Raw genomic sequence first — 5864 nt, 5'->3', positions numbered from 1 at the left:
ATTAAGCTCAGTGACTACTGACAATGCTTTATATTTCATACCTCTTTTAATCACCACAACAAGCCTTCAAGACAGGTAGATGTTTTGTCATCCTCACTTCACAGCCTAGGAGCTCGGAGTATTTTTCCCAAGTTCCCACAACTATTAAGTGCCAGGGCCAGGGATTTTGTCCAGTGTGCAAGGACCCCAAAGTTCATATGCTTAAGCAGAAAACTCCAAGTGAAGGCCGGGCGAGGTGGTGACTCACACCTGTAATCCTAGCACTCTTATTCTGAGTGGCCAAGGTGAGAGAATTACTTGAGGCCAGGAGTTCGAGAGGAGCCTGAGCAAGAGCGAGAGACCCCATCTCTACTAAAAATAGAAAAATTAGCCGGGCGTAGTGGTGTGCACCTGTAGTCCCAGCTACACAGGACGCTGAGACAGGAAGATCCCTTGAGCCCAGGAGTTTGAGGTTGCTGTGAGCTAAGGATGATGCCTTGGTACTCTAGCCCAGGGGACAGACTGAGACTCTGTCTCAAAAAGAAAACCCCAAGTGAAGAGTTCATACAGGAAGCTCAGAGGGGAAGTCACGCAGAAGGCACATGATGCACAGAGGTGTGGGCCTCACTGCTTCAGTGGATCTTCTCTGCCCACTCACCCCCTCCCACCGACTCCACTATCACCAAATAGAGAAAAACCTCCACCCTGTGCAGAGCTGAACTTGTCACTCCTATGCTTTAAAATCTTTCCATGCTCTCCACACCTTTACCTTCAGAATAAAATCCACATCCACTCTGTGTTCAACACAGAGAAGCAGAAACTAAATGCAAGGCCACAAACTTTAGTTAGAGCCCTGGTTCTGCCTCTTACTACCTGTGTGAGTTGGGCAGATGTTTAATCTCACGGAGCCTCAGTTCCTCATTTGTAAAATGGAATAATGGTACCTGCCTGATGGTGTTGTTTGGAGACATCTAAAGAAATAATTCCCGTAAAGTGACAAGTATAGTATCTGATCCAAAATGAACAATGGTAAAAATTTAATGTTATCTATTCAAAAAAATTAATAAAAGTAAACCTTCTTACAACCTCTAAACTGTAAACCTCCCCTGGCTTTTGACTGGATGTTCACTAGCTATTCTCCTAGTTACACAAGTTTGTTCTGACCCTGCCCAATGTCTGCAATTCCTAACTATGCTTATTATGACTCGGCAAAACTTTTTTTCTGTCCAAATATCTTCCCATCCTTGATAGGCATACTGTCTTCAGGATACAGCCGTCTGAAACTTTCCTCTTGGGTCCCACCACAGCAGCTGCCACCACCATCATCCCTACTGCTCCTTCTCAGGCCAACAGACATCATTCTTCTCGGGTTCTAGCGAACATATCCTTTTCCTGTTTTAGCAACTCCCTGGAATGAATTTATCCTTCCAGTTCCCCACCAGATTCTAAGTTCCATCAGGGTGGGCGTTTTGCCTTGTTCCTTTCTGTAAGTCGGCCTCCTGATAGTGCCTGGAGCATAGGAGAGGGGCAGGAAATGCCTGAGGAGCGACCTGATTCCAGTGGCCTCTGAATTCTCGAAGGGCACAGTCCCCAGGCCCCTCCCAGCTCTCAGAATTCTCAGGAATTTGCAGGCCAGGAGCTGGTATAACCTGAACTCCAGAAGGAGTTTCCAGATTGGCCCCAAAAGAGGGAGCAGGTAGGTACCCTGGGCTGTACCCCTTGCCCACAAATGGCTAAGGTCTACATTGGCCTGCTTTTGGTGGCCTTCACTGAGGGCAGAGTTCCCCACTAGCAATCCCCTTAATGGGATTAGCACTTGAAAGGAGATGCTTTAAGGAGGGGTATACATTTGTGGTAGACTGAACAATAGTTCCCCCAAAGATATCCATGACCCAATCCCTAGAATTTGTGAATATGTAACCTTATAGGCAAAGGAACTTTGCATATGTGAATACATTAAGGACCTTGAGATGGAGAGCTTATCTTAAATTATCAAGGGCACTAACTGTAATCACATGAGTCATTAGAGGGAGATAAGAGGGCCAGTGAGAGAGAAGGTAGTGTTGACAGAAGCAGAGATTAGAATGATGTGGCCAGAGGCCAAAAAATGCCAGTTTCTAGAAGCTAGAAGATTCAAGAAGCTGACTCTCCCCCTGGAGCCTCCAGAATGAAACAGTCCCTCAGACACTTGTTTTAGCCCCTTAAGATTCATTTTGGGCTTCTGACCTCCAGAACTATAAAAGAATAAATTTGCTTTAAGCCACTAACATTGTGGTAATTTATGAAAGCAGCAGTAGGAAACTAATACACCATTCTTACACTCACAAAAGACAATAGGTTCTCTTTATTTGGGGGAGGGAGATTTGAGTGTGATCAGGAGCAGAGTGTAAGGTATACTTGGAGGGAAGAAGGGAAAAAGGGAAGGAAGGGGGCAGCAGGGGAGAAAAAGGGATCAGGAATGGGAGACTCAGGGCCCCAGATGAACCTTTCCTCGCTGCAGACTAGCTACTTCACGGGCCTCACTGGCCTCCCTGACCTGCTCAGCCCAGAGTTCTGGAGCCATCTCCTTTGTTTGCAAGTGGCACCGAGCTCTCCTAGACGATTGTCGGCCTCCCTCACCATGGCTCTCTGCAGAGCTCCCACAGGCCACCTGGGACAGGAAGGCCACAGGCTGGCTTCACTGTGGGCCTGTAGCAATAGTGGCAAGCCCTGCTTGCTCTTGAGCAAAGCTCACACCCAGATTGCTGCTAAGATACTGTATGGGTTGAGCATCCCTAATCTGAAAATCTGACATCCTAAATGCTCCAAAATCCGAAAATTTTTGAGTGCCGACATGATGCCACAAGTGGAAAATTCCACACCTGACTTCACGTGAGTGGTTGTCATCAAAATGCAGGCACACAACATACAGTTTACTCATCATCCCCAAGGGGAAAAAGGCCCTCCCAGTTCCCACACACCCAGATCCTTCAGGCACGCACACCCACAAAGGGCGATAAAACTGCAGGAAGGCAGGCCTGACACCAACTGCAGGTTCCACACGATGCCCCATATGGGGCCGCAACCTATGGGCATTACTGTGCTTTTTTGCTTATTCGTTTTTCTCTGTGGTATAAAAATATTGTTGAAAGTGTCAAAAAGGTCTGTAGATACCCCTGTGGACAACGGTGATAATTTTTTTTTAAAGGAAGCATTTATGTTGATAGCTCAGAGACTCAAGCTGTTGGAGAAACTGCACAGTGGTGTGTATATAAGGAATATGTGAAACATAAATGAATTTTGTGTTTAGATCCTCAAGATCTCATTATGTAAATGCAAATATTCCAAAATGTGAAAAAATCTGAAATCGGAAACACTTCCGGTCCCAAGCATTTGGGATAAGGGATACTCAACCTGCATTAGTTTCCTAGGGTTGCCATAACAAATTTCCACAAACTTGGTGCCTTAAAACAACATAAATTTATTCTTTCACAGTTCTGGCACCCAGAGGCTGAAATCAAGATACCATGATCCCTCCAAAGGCTCTAGGAAAGAATCCTTCTTTGCCTCTTTCAGCTTCTAGTGGCTCCTACTGTTCCTTGGCTTATAACAGCGTTACTCTGCCTCCATCCTCACGTGGACTTCTTCCTTGTATCTCTATGCGTTCAAATATTTCTCTCCTTTCTCTTATAAACATACCAGTCATTGAATTTAAGTCCCACCCTAAATCCAGGATGATTTCATCTCAAGATCCTTAACTAATTACATCTGCAAAGACCCTATTTCCAAATGAGTCCACACTCCGAGGTTCTGGGTGGACATGAATTTTGGGGAACACTCTTCAACCCACTACAGTTCCTGAGCTCTAAGCCTCCTGGGAGGGTCCTCAGGAAGCAGGTCCCTGGTCTTCCTTCTTTAAGCACCCTTGCGCTTTCCACCTCCAAAAGGCCCTTCTATCAGTCACTGTGTACGTATAAAACTGAGCATGACAGCTATGCATTACTACCCACCTTCCCTGTGTCCCTGAGTGTGGGGGTTAGGGGACAGGCTATGTTTCTACTTGGGAAACTCCTAGCTTCTGGGGGCCCGAGAGGGAGCTGTTGATGGCCCTTGGCCAGATGCTTCATGAAAAGGCCTGAACCATGTGGGCAACTAGCATACTGTTGTTTACATTCATATGGGAAGAGCTAGAAGAAAAAATATATGGGGCTAGAATAGTGGCTCAGTGTCTCAGTTTAATATGTGTAAAACAGTGACAATAAATATACCTACTTCATAGTATTACTGCAGGTATAAAATGAGATAAATACAGTCCAACAAAGTACTTAGAGCAGAGTCTCAACATGGCAATAAATTAATAATCAGTAGCAATTTCATTAATATTATGATAAACATCAATTGACACAGATGCTAGATCTTTCCCTTGGGAATATTATAATCATGTTGTGAAATAAGACAAATGTATGCCAAATAATGGGTAAATTATCTAATCTCTATGTGATTAGCATCTAGAGAGCCACCTAGACTCGTCTAGACTTAGTGGCCCAGGCAGTAAGAATAGCTGGGTTCCTGGGTGCCTTATGACTGAAAAAAGCCTTTCACTAACAGCCTCTCATTTGAGTCCACAACAACCCTGGGAAGGAGAAAGGGCTGTTTTCCCGTTTTACAGGTAAAGAAATTTCTGGTGAAGACGAGACACCTGGAAACATGAGTTACTTGTCTAAAAAGTGGCCAATTTGAGCCTAGGTTTTGTGCTTTGCTTTTCTTTTGTATTAGGGTCATTGCTTCAGGGGAAAGTGATGGATGCGTGGAATAGACACAAATAATGTCAATATATGTACAGTACAGCACACTTCTCCTGACCGCAACCTGCAGTAAGAAATACACTTGACATGTCCTCCCAGTCACATTCACACAAAAATATAAATCGTAAGAAGTTTCACAAAATGATACTATTTGTGATATACTCTATTTTCTCTTCTGCTTCTTACAAAAGGGCAAAATGAAAGAAAAAGGTGATCTCTACCAAGTAAATTAATTTTACTAGGGGTTACAACCTATGGTTTAAAAACACTGGCTAAAGAAAACTACAAAGAGGAAAGTAAAAATCACCTCACTAATTTTAAAAGTCTTAATATTTCTTTTGAATCTTTCTGTGTACACATGAACAACCTGATGTCTTGTCCTTGTGGGGAGGTGACCCACATATCCATAGCCACAGTGGAAGGTGTTCTGTGATCAATGGTAACAAGAAACACAGGCTGAGCTCTGTAGGAGCTAAGAGGGAAAGGTCAATGCCAGCTGAGCAAATAAAGGAACTCTTGTAGGAGGTGATATTTGAGCTGGGTTCTAAAGAATATTTAGGACTTGTGACATGTTAGATTGGGGGTTACGGGTAAGTAATGTCCTCCAAGCCGAGGGGACAGCAAAGACAAAGACATAAGAACTGTTGCTGGCCCACAGGCAGCACGGGCAAAGGGCAGTTGTGAGAAGTAAGCCTTTAGCAATGGGGGCCTGTTTAGGGGCCCCAAATGCCAAACTGGGGAGGGCTAGGCTTTTACTTATAAATAATGTTGGAGCAAAGGATATGAACAGGCAATACACAAGAGAGCAAATCCAAAAACTATCAAGCTCATGTAAAGATGTTTGAACTCTTAACCAAAGAAATGAAAATGAAAGCAATGATGAGATAATCACTTTACAGCAGACAATCTGGCAAAACTTAGGAAATTGGATGACCCGAGCATTGGCCTGGCTGTGGGCTCAGAGAAGTTCTTTTGCCTTGGTGTTAGAAGCCCAGTACAACCATTCTGGAGGGGAGCCCAATACTCCTTACTTCAATTAAGAATATATAGGCCGGGCGCAGTGGCTCACACCTGTAATCCCAGTACTCTGGGAGGCTGAGG

This window comes from Propithecus coquereli, unplaced genomic scaffold (assembly GCF_000956105.1).
Source record: "Propithecus coquereli isolate 6110/MARCELLA unplaced genomic scaffold, Pcoq_1.0 Scaffold59, whole genome shotgun sequence".
Classification (NCBI taxonomy): Eukaryota; Metazoa; Chordata; class Mammalia; order Primates; family Indriidae; genus Propithecus; species Propithecus coquereli.
Note: the sequence above shows the minus strand (reverse complement) of the source record.